The sequence below is a fragment of the Lissotriton vulgaris genome, chromosome 3_1, assembly GCF_964263255.1.
Source record: "Lissotriton vulgaris chromosome 3_1, aLisVul1.2, whole genome shotgun sequence".
In the NCBI taxonomy this organism is placed as follows: domain Eukaryota; kingdom Metazoa; phylum Chordata; class Amphibia; order Caudata; family Salamandridae; genus Lissotriton; species Lissotriton vulgaris.
This window is the reverse complement of record NC_141689.1, coordinates 443490650-443507836: the sequence shown is the minus strand read 5'-3', so window position 1 is coordinate 443507836 and position 17187 is coordinate 443490650.

Here is a 17187-nt window from a genome sequence, read left to right as displayed (position 1 = left end):
CGGCTCGGAAGCTGGTGAAGCTGCAGTTAAGCAGGAGAAAGTTCCTTGGGTGTGCTTTTATGGCTGCCAGGAAGCAGGTGTGTGATTCTCCGGTGCTGAGTGCGTGAAGGGTGCTTGCATCGTAGTGGCGTCTGTCGTAGTGGTGGTCACGGGGACCAGGAGGTCTGGCGCTTGGCATGGTCCAGGCATGGACGGTCGCAGACGGGCTTGCCGTAGGAACGCCTTCTGCAAAAATAACAGTTGATGGACAGAATGCAGAACAATGTCATACATTCACCCTAGTACAGAGATCTGGGCCTAAATCCATCGTTTTTTTGCACTCCACACCACCCCAATTCAGACATGGCCATATGCAAATCAGCCTTGACCCTGGGCCTCATGGGAACAGTCCAGCCCGAACTGCCAAGCCATATCTTCCCTGGACCGAAATCAAGTATCCTAGGACCGGTTTCTGGCTATCAGCCATCATCAGCCAGGATAGCTTGACTCCAGTGGTGTGGAGAGCCCAGGACTCACATCTGAGCATACCCTTCCCACTCTGGGTGACAAATGCAAAAATAACAGTTGACGGACAGAATGCAGAACAATGTCATACATTCACCCCAGTACAGAGATCTGGGCCTAAATCCATCGTTTTTTTGCACTCCACACCACCCCAGTTCAGACATGGCCATATGCAAATCAGCCTTGACCCTGGGCCTCATGGGAACAGTCCAGCCGGAACTGCCAAGCCATATCTTCCCTGGACCGGAATCAAGCATCCTAGGACCGGTTTATGGCTATCAGCCGTCATCAGCCAGGATAGCTTGACTCCAGTGGTGTGGAGAGCACGGGACTCACATCTGAGCATACCCTTCCCACTCTGGGTGACAAATGCAAAAATAACAGTTGACTGACAGAATGCAGAACAATGTCATACATTCACCCCAGTACAGAGATCTGGGCCTAAATCCATCGTTTTTTTGCACTCCACACCACCCCAGTTCAGACATGGCCATATGCAAATCAGCCTTGACCCTGTACTTCATGGGAACAGTCCAGCCCGAACTGCCAAGCCATATCTTCCCTGGACCAGAATCAAGCATCCTAGGACCGGTTTCTGGCTATCAGCCGTCTTCAGCCAGGATAGCTTGACTCTTTGCGATGTGGACACTGTCAAACCAAACATTCACCCCTGTACGATATTCATGAGCTATATCCAATAAAGAACAACTTTCAACTCAAGTCTAGGTTAAACCATGAGGGAAGGGGCCAAAGGTCCGCCGCGGTGATAGGGTGTAATGCTTACACTGTTCGAGTGCCTCTACTTTCTCAAATTTGGAGCTAATCAGTGCTCTTCCAGCTTAGTGACAAATACTTGTGAACAGCCTGCCAATGGTGCAGGCAGAGTTCACGGAGTTATGAAGTTACGAAGTGGGGCGGGGCTTCGTGATGAGATACAGTGATATTAGATAGAGTGACTGATGACAGGTCAGTGACAAATGCTTCTGTAGCGCAGTATCACTTGTTATCATCTTAATAATTCGAAGTATTATTCATATATCAAGTGGTATGTTGCTCAATCTTTTATTTGTTTATTTACAGGTTTATGCAGGGCGTACTGCTGGTTCTGCCTGTTAAGTTGAGTCCGGCGGCTTTATTCACGTGTTAAATTAGTGGCTCCGGCTCTGTCTCGCTTTTATTTGCGAAGTCTGTTATGTTTTCGGCATATGGAATTAATTGGAAGGGATCCTGTATACAGGGTTTGCTACTGGTGGGTTTCAGAGGCTTCCTTACTGCCAATACAGTCCTTCAGAATGGTGATGCGGGTTTCAGCGTAAGCAGGTCTCGTGTCGTTCAGATTCGGGGTGCAGACAGGTGCCATCTTTATCAACATGTGTTTGTGACAACTTCATATGCTTATCTTTAACGCAATACTTGTTCATACAGTTACCTTCTTTGTAGTGTAATCTTTCCACTTTTTCTGCATTGATCAACAAACCGGTCAAGTCGTCCATCTTATTTTAAACAAAACAAGGTATCCCACATGTAGAACCATAGACTTTTATTTGAATTTCAATTCTGAACAATATATTTTGTGTTATTATTAATTCCAAATTAAGTAAGCCTTATTTTATCCCTTTATAGTCTCATCAGGAGTTGTAGTTTTGTTGTTTAATTTACTACAAATAAATTAAATCCCTTAGTTCACATATTTCTCACTAGTGCAAAAGAGCCCATACTCCATTATGCAATAGGATTACTTTCATTATTACATTCTCTTTCAGTGACCCCATTTTAGATAATTTAGACACTGTATCTAAGATTTGAAAATTAATCTGTGATAAAGCGTGTTTTTCCCCTTTAAAGTGTATTCAGCCCTTAAAGTTATATTTTTCAATGTTATATCTTCAATGCTAAATCTTATTTCTGATCAAATATTTAGACCTACATAATAATAGCCATTTGGACCTTTCTGCATTTAAATTAGATATATGCAATCACACATTAAATACATTCTATAACAATGACTTTCCAAATGAAAATAGTAAATTATATTTCATTTTGCAATCATTTTACAGTTAATGAAATTTAAGCAGAATGTTTCCCCATATGATTCTTTAGCAATATTTGTTAAGAATATCTGTTGTGATTTATGTCCTGTTTCTCAAAATTCTGCCTTGTTTATATGCACAAATATGCCTTTCCACTGATACTTATTTTTTTTATTTTAAACCATTTGTTGAATTTACCAATGCTTTAAAACTATTATCTCCATGATTCTAGTGTATGTGTGCTTGATTACATCAACTTGTCAATCTTATATGACATAGTTTAGATTTCAGCTCTAATGTACCTCTTTGCTTTTACCTTTGTTTTCCCGAATTGTTTTATCATATCTTCTGGTCATTTATTGATTCTCATACACTAAGCAGTGGTGGCTAGGAATATTTAAAAGTAGTAGGGCCTAAAAGTTAGGGATGACTTTTGAGTAACGAGGGAGCACTGCATTTTCATTTACTTTCGCCTTATTAGTTTGAAGACTGTGTACCCCGCTAATGGGGGTTCTTCACACCCATATGGCAGGTTGACACAAGTCTTGGTATTCAGCAATCTCACACGAAGGCACTATCCTGCAGAGTGTACATTCACCCATCTGTTCACCCCGCAATGATCACAAGACTCTATAGAAGGCTATAAGTCAGGCTTCTTACTTGTTTCAATTGTTTTAACCCCTTGGGTGCTTCGGACGCCCCCCGGCCGTCTGACGTCTCAGTGGGCGTGTGCTGACGATGGTCCAGGGGCCATCTGAATCCCGCCCACTCAATAAAACTCCCGCACAATGCGAAAATTCGCGCAGCGAGGAAGAGGTTAAAACAAAAAAAGATTGAATTAAATATAAATTTGAATCCCTCCTATTATTTACTTTTGTCAACTGTTTTTGTTTAGCTAAGTCGAAACTTGAACACTGGCCCGGTCACAATGGATGAAAACTGAAGATCGTTATCATTGAGTTTTAAGACAGAAATATAACAATGCTGTATTTCTACCAAGAGAAAAGTGTGATACTTGACAAGCTGGGCTGATATTAATCATAAAGTCAATTGAGGGACCTCTCCACTTCGGACAGCATCGGGACTGCAGAGCAGGCCTCAGCAACTCCTTTGACCAAGCCTGACGCTGCATGAGAACAGCGAGCTGATTGGAGGAAGCGGCCAGTCTTGGCGCTCCACAGCACTCTGCAGGCCAGTACTTGCTCTAACCAAGACAGCTGGGTTATAGGTTTCAAAGTGCGCATGTCTGCTTGGCCGTCACAAAACGGCCGGCCAAAGGGACATGCGCACTTTGTAAAGTGCAAACACAGCCCATCCTCCTCTCTGCTGCTCCTCTCACTAAGCCCTGCCCCTTCCTGACTCTTGGTTCAGGACGAAGGCTGAAAAATAAAATGGTAATAAATTACCATTCTATTTTTCGTCTCGTGGCTCGATGGGGCAACGCCGCTCTACTCCAACGAAGGAGCCGCCCGAAAAATAAAACATCAGATCTTAGTGGATGTTAGAATAGTTGAAGTTTGTGAAAATCCAGCTAGTTAGGGCTGTCACAATTCGACCTACTTAGTGACCTTGCTTAAGTGTAGTAGACTTGTTTCGTAACTGCATAGAAATTATTTTGTGTGTGGCTTCCAATGGAAGCAATTATTAGGAACATCAGATTAAAAACTCATTTATTCACTGCACCTACATCAGTGAGCAGTGAATTTAGACTTGACTGCTCTACAATGGTCCTTTATGGAGCTGAGGATGGGAGTGTAATGATGGTTGATTGGCAACATCTCACTTGCCATCTCCACCTCTCCCGGGCTTCAGCCATGATGGAGTTAGGATAATTTGTGTGGCACACATGCAACAACAAACTTTGGGGCATATTATCAAGGGGGTTTATCTCCGCATTTTTGGCGTTAAAAGCCAAGAAAGCAGAGATAAAATTATCTCCCTATTACCTAGCTGTCACTAACACCAGTTAGCGACAGCTAGTAGGAGATAGCGACCATCTTGGGCCCCACTTTGCATGCCAGTGATATTTATCACTAATGACATGCAAAGTGGGCGTGCCAAGATGTTAGCGACTGAAAACAGTCGCTAACATCGCTATCTCCTATTACCAACTTTTGGAGATATTGGCGCTAAGCGCGAATATCTCCAAAAGCTAACACCTGCCCGAGCAGTTCTTAGCCATGTTATCCAATGGGAGGTGGTTAACATGGCTAAGAGCATTAGCTCGGTAATGCATGAATATCGCTGCCTTTTCAGCGATATTCATGCATTGCGGCGATTTTTATCGCATTTGCGATAAACCTTGGTAATACCAAGGTTTATTTGCGGTAAAAATCGCCGCAGCTTAGTGGAAAATTTTTCACGCTAACCAAGCAATAGTGATAATTATCGCTATTGCTTGGTAATATGCCCCTTTGTCTTTTCTGTAAGCTGCTGTCCTTCTTTGCAGAGAGACACATGGATGACCACGGACTGTATGCTGGCAGTGGCCGTCAGAGAAGTTGCCAACATGTCTATGGTTCTCATGCTCGCATTGCATGGTGTTTGGTGGGGTGAGGAGTGAAATGGGTTTAGAAATGAGTGGGCAAAAAGTAGTTTTTCAGGTTTCAGGAGAGTCTTGAAGACCTTTTTATCTTGTTGGTGCTTGCTGTTTTCTCCTCATGCAGCTGTGATCAGTTCTGCCCCAGATCAAATCCAATCTACTTGGGCAGGCTGTAAAGTACTGCAATGTTAGAAAAAGTGGGTGACCGGTTACCAGCTATTAACATTTTCATTTGGGTTTAGGAGGAGACTGTAGTGATGAGGGTGACACATGGGTAGGATAGAAGGATTCTCAGCATTTTTTATACTTAAAAAGCGAGCATTTTTAATATTATCAAGATTACTAGGAGAAAAGGCCGTGGTTTTTTTTGGAAGGAGGAAGCACCGTGACTTCTCTCCTGATGCACAACTGATCTGAGAAGGGAAGATGAGTGTGGTAGGTAATACACACCTTACAATTCTAGATGGGTATCAAGTGTAACTCATCAGAGAAAACCATCTCCATAATGACAGCTGCCGTCTATAGGTGCTCTTTGTGCCTCACTTTGTGCAAAATGCTTTCCTGTGCTTTCTCCTGATTTTATTTATTCACTCTTGTTAGGGGCTTTTGAATAGCACTCGATTCAATCTGGGGCATCTCGGCGCTTCACCTAGCAAATACAGTGAGGACAGGAGGTGGAACCACGAATAGATAGTGGGGTAAGAACAGGAATGTTTTCAAGTGTTTCCTGAAGACCAGGTAGGAAGTACATTTACGTAGGGTTAAAGGGAGCTGATTTAACTTCCTGTCTGCAATAGACGACGGGCGAATAGCCGCGAGCAGGGACCGGACTGCACGTTTCTCCAGCCTTCTGCAATCGTACAGAAGAATATTGTTCTGCGAGCATTGAAACTCTTGTCTTTGGAATCTTGACAATATGGAAACGTTTGAACTATAAGCTGCATTTGTGTATATAGCCTTGAGAAAGCCCAGCGCAATTCGCCAATAGGGGGCGAAACACGTGTCGGCTGTCCATTTTTCACAATATAACAATAAAGATGTCACACTGCAACCTGAAGTAGTCATGTCCTCTATATGAAATTTTGAAAGAACGGGCATTCATCCCAACAAGTACAATATTGACTCCTTATGGAACACACACTCTCCTTTACCTAAACAGTGAGGACAGGAGGTGGAACCACGAATAGATAGTGGGGTAAGAACAGGAATGTTTTCAAGTGTTTCCTGAAGACCAGGTAGGAAGTACATTTACGTAGGGTTAAAGGGAGCTGATTCCAGTATTTTGGGGCAACATAGTAAAATGCTCAACCCCCCTACGTACGAGACGAATACGAGGGACCTTCAGAAGAGCTAAAGAATTGGACCTAATGTTGCAACCCGAGATCTGTTTAACAAGCATCTTTTGAAGGTACTGGGGGGCCTTGCCTTCCAAGGCTTTGAATGTTAAACAGAAGATCTTAAAGAAGGAACTTATTGGCAGCCAGTGTAGTTCCTTCAATGGGGGAAGCGATGGGGAGCCGAGAGGACGATGTCCTCTTGGCCGTGTCCTTCTTCTTAACAAACAAGGTCACAAAACGTAAAGGTGTGCTATTGTTTTATCACTGCATAAGCCTACTATATTGTTTTGGTATAGGTAATAATCGTCAACAACGCCTGGCATTGGTGGTTTGAATTCAGAAGGATGAACACCTGTGTGTCTTTACCTGATCCAGTAACTGTTAAGATGATTTCTTTGTGTATTATCCTCGGTTGTATATTTACCAAAATTAAACAAACATGGTAAAGAGTGTTGCTGAATGGCTCTTTACTTGTAGTAATACTTCGTTGAGACACAGAGGCAGAGAAAACACATAACTCCCTATCTAATCAAGTAAACATCATTAGCAAGGTCATTTTCGGCATTGAAGCATAACAAAAAAAATGAATGGAACTGTCTGCAACAACTGTACAACTGCACCACCTGCCGGGCCGAGCCGCAGCTTATCTACGCATTTCTCTACACAGATAGTAAACCCTCTACCTGTTGTCAGGCTCGGATAATGAGAACATGTCAGTAATTGCATATTGGAATGAACAGTTCACGACCAAGAATTATTCTTGCGAAAAACAAGTGAAACACAACAAACGCCACTTATTATAAACACAGCGATGAAATTACCGGGTCGTTTTCGTTTGAGTTTAATTATTAGATCAGCAGGAACCTGTATTTAAATGTTGTGCAGCAGGATTAACTCGTTATTGTAAACCATTGAGGACGCTGAATTCCTCTGCTAAATGTGGCTTGCGCGGCTTCAGAGACAAATATCGTAACAAGCTCGACATCCTGGGGGTCCTCTCAATCGGAGGGAGAAGCCCCTAAGGGCAGCTGCGATGGCCTGCCCCCTCCCAGTCCTAGCATAATGCGCCTGCTGGTACCCATATATGTAAAGCAAACCTACACACCTCCCCTCCCATCATGGCCACTGCAGGAAGGTCCCATAATGTGCCAACACGTGCTCCCAGTTAATTGCACCTGGATCACTGGTGTTGTCGTTTAGGAATAGGAGTGGGAGTGGTATCACACGTTCATGGATCACTTAGTCTTTGACCTAGATAGGATCACAGAAAAGCTAAACCTAACAAAATACCATCAACGTCTACAAGATGTAGGTGCAGATCTCTAACATGAATTTAACTACATGAGATCCTACCTTTATAGCTCATCATTCAGTGCCGCAAGGCGTGCCCTAAAATGCAGCGGAGAAATTAATACATTTAAGAATTATGTTGGTAACTAAGAAGGAACTTGTCTTCTACCATGATGAATATGGTAGACTAATTGGCTGGGGTGCTGGAACAATGTTCAGAGTGCTGTTGCTGTCCATGAACATCCCTGACTTAAGCCCATCCATTGTACTTTCCGAGCTAGGGGAGTAGTTTGCACCCGCAGTGGCACTGGTTCCCATGGGCATGAGAGACACTCTGCATCCCCCAGCAGGATAGACGGGAGCTGTTAGCACCATGCCACCAATCCGGCATCAGCTTGCAGCCTGGGCAAATGCACTACTCAGGCTAAAGAGAAATCCTCAGTACTGCACACTTCACGTGAACGCTGTTGGACCTGACATCTTTGGCGAGGTATTACACCAGTCGTTTTGCATTCACTATCCTGTTTTGCTGTTGCTGTTTTGGTAGCATTAGGACTCCGCACATTTTACCTCTGTCAATGAGTGGTAGAGTACTTGTGCTCTCTCCCTTATACATGGTTAAATTGGTATGCACCTAATTGGCACATTTCGTTTTACTTATAAGTCCCAAATATATGGTACTACATGGTCCCATGTCCTGAAAATTAATGCGACTAATGGGCTGCTGCACTCATTGTGCCACCCACTGAGGTTGCGCTGTAAAACATATATAACGGCTGCCACTCCAGTCTCAAGTGCATTTTTAAATGCAATTTCCACCTGGCAAAATAAAACTTTTTCTAGGTCAAAAGTTCATTTTTAGTACTCATATGTCACCCCTAAGGTAAGCTCTAACCAATCCAAGGGAACGCTGCATGGTATTTAAAATGTAGTAATGTGGGTTTACGTTTTACAGGTCCTGACAGTGAAAAACTCCTAAGGTTGTTTTTCACTGTTTTATGGCTATGTCTCTCATTGACCAACACTGGGTTACCTCACTAACTGCTAACTTCAGTTTGGTACCATATAGAGCAATACTGTTTCCACCCAAATCAATTGTAATTTAAAATTCTCTATAATGGTAAAGTTGCATTTAAGCTCCCTCTGTGGCATACGCACAAAATGTGCTAAGCCAATACTATGAATCCAAGGACATCCCACCGTTCCAAATTGCAAGTAACTTCAGGCCTTACTGCTTGCACTTATTCCAATGCATGGGCTTCTCCAATACTCCATGATCGTGCATATGCCACAAACCGGACAGCCAAGGAAAAATAAATATGAGACAGCAAAATGTCTCACCAGTGTTCGTTGCTGGATAAACTTTGTGCACTTTACCACTGCTTACTAGAACTAAATTGCTTGTGCTCTCTTCCTAAAACATGGTAGAATTAGCTTATACCCAATTTGCATAATTAATTTACTTGTAAGTCCCTAGTAAAGAGGCACTACCTGGGCCCAGGGCATGTAAATTAATTGCTACTAGTGGGCCTGCAGCACTGATTGTGCTACCCACTTAAGTAACTCTTTAAAATGTCCTAGGCCTGCCATTGCAGCCTGTGTGTGTAGTTTTAAACTGCTATTTTGACCTGGCAAAATAATCCTTTTGCCTGGCCCAAATCTTCCTTTCAATGTATAGGTCACCCCTAGTGTAGGCCCTAAACAGCCCACAGGGTAGGGTGCAAAGTATTTAAAAAGTTTGATATGTACTTTTACATTATGTGTTAGTGAAAAATGCGTATATTTATTTTTCACTACTGCACAGCCACCTCTCCCATAGGTTGACATTGGAGTTACCTTATTACATTTAATGTGTTGTAATTTCCAAACGGGAGCAGGTAACAAGTTCATATTTGATGTCTTTGGAATTGTAATTAAAAAATCCTAACTTATAGTGAAGTTGGATTTTAAATTACAATTTTGAAAATGGCACTTGTAGAAAGTTGGCATTTTACTGCCCTACCCATTTGGTGCCTGTAAACTGTTTGTGGGTAATATGGCTGTATTGGGCATTTAGGCTTTGTGCATTCCTCCTAGACAGCCACACACAGGAGGGAGCGTAGGTGTGCCTTGATGGGCCAACACTGGCAGGATCGGAGAGAGGAGCTGGGCCCAGCCCCACTTACAGTTGGATAGGCTGTGTCCTGTCTCCACACAAAGGGCTGCATACCCCTTGTAGTTAGTTAGTCTATAGCCAGAGCCAGGATGTCAGGGCACCTGTGCACTTCAAAGGCCCTCCTCTAGATTCTTCTCCCTACTTCAAAGGCACAGCTGGTAAAAATACTGGACCTAAAACACCAACTCTTCAGTACACATCTGGACCGGTGGATAGTCTGCCAAGAGGAAGTACTGTCACTCTGCTGGACTGCTGCTCTGAAGGACTGCTACCCTACTGTGGTGAATTGATGCCTGCTGCCCTCTTGCCTCGGTGAGAGGGACTGGACCTGCATCTGTTGACTGCAGAGTAGCTCCAAGGCTAGTTGGCTGGCCTCCTGACTTGAAACTTAGGGACAGAAGGCCCTTACAACCTCGACCCCAGGACCCAGACTCTGCCATCTTTGTGCCAAGTGGTGCCACCCCAGTCTTGGACCCTTGGAAGTGGGCTTATGGTGCTCTGCCAGTCTCTGTGGAACTAGCAGAACCGACTCATCTCCTCTGCTGCACTGTGCCCCTCAATCAGATTTGACGCATCACCTTTGCTACGTGTCTTTGCCCGACACAAAGACCTGCATTGCCTCTGCAGCCTCTTCAGAACTGCTGCTGTGGGAAACATCCTTGATGCAGGCCCCTTTGCTGGGGCATCTGTGCGCTCAATAAATCCGGATAACATAACATAACATAACATTCGCACCCCTCATTGATGGTAGCGTTGACAACGATACTGGACTCCGCATTTCAGCCTCGCAGGTCTTCAGAAGTAACACAAGACTTCGACTCTAAGATGTATCCTCAATGCCGGACTTTGCATAGCGACTCTCTATCAACAAGATCCTCAACAATGATGTAGGCCCTCACATTGCAGCCCCAACGCATCTAGGAACCGACTCATCGCTTCGGCTGTGCAACCTATTTTGATGCGGACCACCACAAAGTTCTGCAAGCCAGGATTGTAGGTACTCTGTGCAGCTGGCTTGACTTTGTCCCTGTAGTAAGCCTGCACTCCATCACGGTTGCCCTGATAAAGTGACTTTGTCCCAGTTTAGCGCAACCAGATATATACAGTTGACGCTTTGTGAATTTTGGCGCTGTTTTTACTGAAACCTTTAAAATTGCATATCTCTGGTTCTACTGATTAGATTATTGTTGTTTTAGTCATGTTTTATTTTATTTATTCTAATTTGGTTTCGGATCCTTTTAGTGTGATGTTTTCACTTTATTACTGTTTGAAGTGTTGCAAAAATACTTTACATATTGCCTCTAAGTTAAGCCTCTAAGTTAAATTTGAGACTCTGTGCCAATGTACAAGAGAGTTGAGCAAAGGTTAATTTAGAGATGGTTTATAACTCACACTGGCAATAATTGCGGTTGCTGCTTGCCATGGGCTCACGCTGCAGTCAACCAACAATCCAATTTCTTACAAGAGGGTTTAAAATTGTAATTCATCAGACACCAAACATGACATTTCTATCTACTCCCAGACAAAAAAATATCACTTATTAAATGTAATAAGGTAATACAATGATATCCTATGAGAGAGGTAGGTCCATAGTGAAAAACATTTACGGGAGGTTACACAAACAAGTATGTTTTAAGCTGTTACCTGAAAGTGAGTAAATTGTCTTTCTGCCTGGGCACTGGAGGAAGGGAATTCCATAATTTGGCAACCAAGTGTGCCAACAAACCCCCCATTCCTACCCTTATTAGCCCTTGAGACGTCGAGCAAGTTTATATTCCAGGATCTTAAACCTCTTGTGGGACAGTTGGGGTGAATTAAATGATGTAGAATTTGTGGCCCCTTCCTATACATGACACAGTAAGCCAGGCACACAACTTTAAACAGAATCTTTTTTTGTATCAGCAGCCAATGTAGCAGGGCTAATGCAGGCAAAGCTGTCTGTTGCTTTGGGATTCCCAAGAGAATCCGGGCAGCAGCATATTGGATCACTTGGCATTTCTTACTCCCAGATTTCAAACAACCTAAATACTTTTAAGTTTCCATAGTTCAACTGTGATAATATCAAGCTGAACAATCACTCCTTGTAGAGGGCCTGGAAACAACCTCAGCAGCTTCCTGAGGGTTCTCAGAAGACCAGCTTTGTAACCTGGGGTTCCATGGTAAGTTTGCTGTTAATGATGATGCCCAGACTTTTTACTTACAATCTGGAAGATGAGACATCTCCTACGGACTTGGGTCAGTTGAGATCACCTTATAAGGAGAGATTATTCCCAACTATTAGTACCTCTGTTTTATCACCATTAAGTTTTAGGCAGGTGGCCACCATCCATTTGCAATTTCAGTTAGGCAGGAATTGAGTTGGTGAGATACTGCCTCATAATTGGGAGAGATGGAAACAATGATCTGTGTGTCATCTGCATATGACACCATTGAGCAACCATTGGAGCACATAATGTTTGCAAGTGGAAAGACATAAAGATAAAAATAGCGTGGGGCTCAGTGAAGATCCCTGTGGAAACCCACATTTTAGGTGATGGGAGGCTGCAAAAAAAGCTCCTTCACTGACTTCAAAGCTTCTGTCTGACTGGCTAAGGAAGGAAGTGACCAATTTGTCTGCTAGACAAAGAATTCCCACTTCGTTAAATCTTTTAAGCAACATTCAGTGGGAAACAATATAAAATGCTTCACTCAAGTCCAGCAAACTGATTGCAGCAGTATCCCTTGTTGAGGATCCTGTTTAACTCTTGTGACCATTAGGAGAGCTGTTTCCATGCTGAATCGAGGTCAAAAGCCTGTTTGAGTAGGGTGCAGTAGGTTATGGGCTTCCATGATGCCAGAGAGAAGTTTATTAACACATTTCTTCAAAAATGTACTAATGCCAGGAAGTAGTGATATTGGCCTGTAGTTCTCTGAAAATTCCATTCCATGAAGGATAACTTTAGTCTAATAATTTAGTCTAATCAATAGGACTTCTCATGAAGTCCTATTGAAAGGAGGATTCCAGTGACCAGTTGTAAATATCTAACAGCACTGGAAAGATTGTGACTCCTACATTCAATAAGTTTTCATGAGGTTCTGGATCAAGCCTGATATCACAGGTTTAGCAGGGACAAATATGTCTTCCCGTCCTCTTGGAGAAAAGAAGGCTAATTTCTCTTTTGTCAATCTCACCTGTCCGGAACCGCTGAGTGTGCCCCTGTGTACTGGCTCCCCCCACCAAGGCATTCATAGATGCTGCTTACCTTACCCAGAGGGTTGTCGGCAAGCATATTGCAGCGGGACTCGTATAGAGGAGAACTAGAGCCTATGTTGGCTGCTTTTGTAAAGGAGTTGAATATATCGTAAACCCCCTGTGATGAATTGAAGGAATTATCAATCCTCCAAATATCGTAGGGGGTGGGGTAGAATGAGTTTCTTCACGGAAAATGTTGTTTCCAAGGTGATAAAATACTGCAATATTGTGAAAAGAACCTTTCTGCTGTATATTGTCATACTGTCACCTAATGGGCAATCTGACTTATTACATGTGGGGGAGGAATATTATTCCTGGAAATCTACAACTGAGTGAGTCTGATGAATGTTGGAAATCTGCCCCACAAATTGTAGAAAACCTGCAGGATCAGATTCTGTTTTTTTATTCTTTTCATGGTTCAAAGTCAATACTACATGATCTTTGCAATATTCACTGTTCAATTATCTGAGGCACAAATATCTGCCTGGAGTTGGCACTTCTGTAAAGCTGCATGAAGTTCTCTGACATTAGCTGCCATTCCTGTTATTTACTCTTTGACCACACGAGGGAGCTATTGCAACACAGGTCCCATTTACATAATGATTGTTCACCCTTCACTGTAGATGCCTGTCTATGTCTTGATGTAGATTTCATACATCTGTTTCATCAGTTTGCTGTTGTTCCATATACATTGTCATAACTCTCTCTGGTACTTATTGTAGTTCATTAGTTTTTAGCGGAGGGAAGGACATTTTGATGTAATTTTCTGACAATGGAGTAACCAAATTTGTGCTCTTAATTTTCAAGAAACATAGGGCTAGATGTACGACCTTACCAATTTGCGAGTTGCATATTGCATCATTTTGCGACTCACAAATAGGAATGTACTAGATTGTCTCAGACACTGTTTTCGATTCCAAATGGGGTTGCAAATTACCTGCCTCATAATATTCATGACAAATGCAAAAACAACAGTTGATGGATAGAATGCAGAACAATGTCATACATTCACCCCAGTACAGAGATCTGGGCCTAAATCCATCTTTTTTTGCACTCCACACCACACCACCCCAGTTCAGACATGACCATATGCAAATCAGCCTTGACCCTGTGCCTCATGGGAACAGTCCAGCCCGAACTGCCAAGCCAAGTCTTTCCTGGACCAGAATAGAGCATCCTAGGACCAGTTTCTGGCTATCAGCCATCATCAGCCAGGATAGCTTGACTCCAGTGGTGAGGAGAGCATGGGACTCACGTCTGAGCATACCCATCCCACTCGGGGTGACAAATGCAAAAACAACAGTTGATGTACAGAATGTAGAACAATGTAATACATTCACCCCAGTACAGAGATCAGGGCCTAAATCCATCGTTTTTTTGCACTCCACACCACCCCAGTTCAGACATGGTCATATGCAAATCAGCCTTGACCCTGTGCCTCATGGGAACAGTCCAGCCCGAACTGCCAAGCCATGTCTTTCCTGGACCGGAATCAAGCATCCTAGGACCGGTTTCTGGCTATCAGCCGTCATCAGCCAGGATAGCTTGACTCCAGTGGTGCGGAAAGCATGGAACTCATGTCTGAGCATATCCATCCCACTCAGGGTGACAAATGCAAAAACAACAGTTGATGGACAGAATGCAGAACAATATCATACATTCACCCCAATACAGAGATCTGGGCCTAAATCCATAGTTTTTTTGCACTCCACACCACCCCAGTTCAGACATGGCAATATGCAAATCAGCCTTGACCCTGTGCCTCATGGGAACAGTCCAGCCCGAACTGCCAAGCCAAGTCTTTCCTGGACCGAAATCAAGCATCCTAGGACAGGTTTCTGGCTGTCAGCCCTCATCAGCCAGGATAGCTTGACTCCAGTGGTGCGGAGAGCATGGGACTCACGTCTGAGCATACTCATCCCACTTGGGGTGACAAATGTAAAAACAACAGTTGATGGACAGAATGCAGAACAATGTCATACATTCACCCCAGTACAGAGACCTGGGCCTAAATCCATACTTTTTTTTCATTCCACACCACCCCTGTTCAGACATGTCCCTATGCAAATCAGAATTGACACTGTGCCTCATGGGAACAGTCCATCTCGAACTGCCAAGCCAAGTCTTTCCTGGACCGGAATCAAGCATCCTAGGACCACTTTCTGGCTATCAGTCATCATCAGCCAGGATAGCTTGACTCCAGTAGAGTGGGGAGCATGGGACTCAGGTCTGAGCATACCCATCCCATTCGGGGTGACAACTGCAAAAACAACAGTTGATGGACAGAATGCAGAACAATGTCATACATTCACCCCAGTACCGAGATCTGGGCCTAAATCCATTGTGTTTTTTGCACTCCACACCACCCCAGTTCAGACATGGCTATATGCAAATCAGCCTTGACACTGTGCCTCATGGGAACAGTCCAGCCCGAACTGCCAAGCCAAGTCCTTTCTTGGACTGGAATCAAGCATCCTAGGACCGGTTTCTGGCTATCAGCCGTCATCAGCCAGGATAGCTTGACTCCAGTGGTGTGGAGAGCATGGGACTCACCTCTGAGCATACTCATCCCACTCGGGGTGACAAATGCAAAAACAACAGTTGATGGACAGAATGCAGAACAATGTTATAAATTCACCCCAGTACAGAGTTCTGGGCCTAAATGCATCGTTTTTTTGCACTCCACACCACCCCAGTTCAGACATGGCAATATGCAAATCAGCCTTGACCCTGTGCCTCATGGGAACAGTCCAGCCCGAACTGCCAAGCCAAGTTTTTCCTGGACCGGAATCAAGCATCCTAGGACCGGTTTCTGGCTATCAGCCATCATCAGCCAGGATAGCTTGACTCCAGTGGTGTAGAGAGCATGGGACTCACGTCTGAGCATACCCATCCCATTCGAGGTGACAAATGCAAAAACAACAGTTGATGAGCAGAATGCAGAACAATGTCATACATTCACCCCAGTACAGATCTCTGGGGCTAAATCCATCGTTATTTTGCACTCCACACCACCCCAGTTCAGAAAAGGCCATATGCAAATCGGCCTTGACCCTTTGCCTCATGGAAACAGTCCAGACCGAACTGCCAAGCCAAGCCTTTCCTGGACCGGAATCAAGCATCCTAGGACCGGTTTCTGGCTATCAGCCATCATCAGCCAGGATAGCTTGACTCCAGTGGTGTGGAGAGCATGGGAGTCACGTCTGAGCATACCCATCCCACTCGGGGTGACAAATGCAAAAACAACAGTTGATGAAAAGAATGCAAAACAATGTCATACATTCACCCCAGTACTAAGATATAATATTCATGAGGCAGGTGCAATTTGCGACCCCTTTAGGAATGGCTAGCACTGCCAGGAATGATGGCCTGCTGGGGTCAGCAGACCACCATCTCTGTGACTGCTTTTTAAATAAAGCAGTTTAAAAAAAAGTTTTTTTATGCAGCCAGTTTTCCTTATAGGAAAATGGGATGCGTTAAAATGAATGAAATGTTTCTGTTTAATTTTTTAATAGAAGGCAGTGGAGTGGTCCATGGGGCCACTGCCTGCTCTAAAAAAATATTTTCAGCGCCGGTCACAAAGAGGACCCCTTCCTGTTTGCGAGTGGCTTACTACCATTTTAAAATGTGTGGTAAACTGTAAGTGTTTTGCGTCTGCAATTGCGTCCGCTAAGCAATCTTACATTGCAGTGGGACTCGCTATCAGGAAGGACGCCCTTGGCACATCCCTTCTAAATAGCGAGTCGCAAACCCTATTTTGCGAGTCAGTAATAAGTCACTGACTCGCAAAATAGGGTTTGTACATGGGCCAGACCTATTTTGCGGTCGCAAACGGGCCGTTTTCCTGTTTGTGACCGGAAAAAACGGTTGTACATCTTGCCCGTAGACTTTACTGAGAGGTTGAATGGGCGGACCCAATGAACTATATAACTCCAGCAAACCACACTGTTCTTTACTTTCAACAATGAGAGGAGTTAGGTAAATCTATATGTATTATTAATTTGGATAGGAGTTAGGTGATGAAAAACAGACTAAATGCAGTAATAAATGAATAATACATATAGAAATAGATGTAAATTGCAGATCATTATGATTCT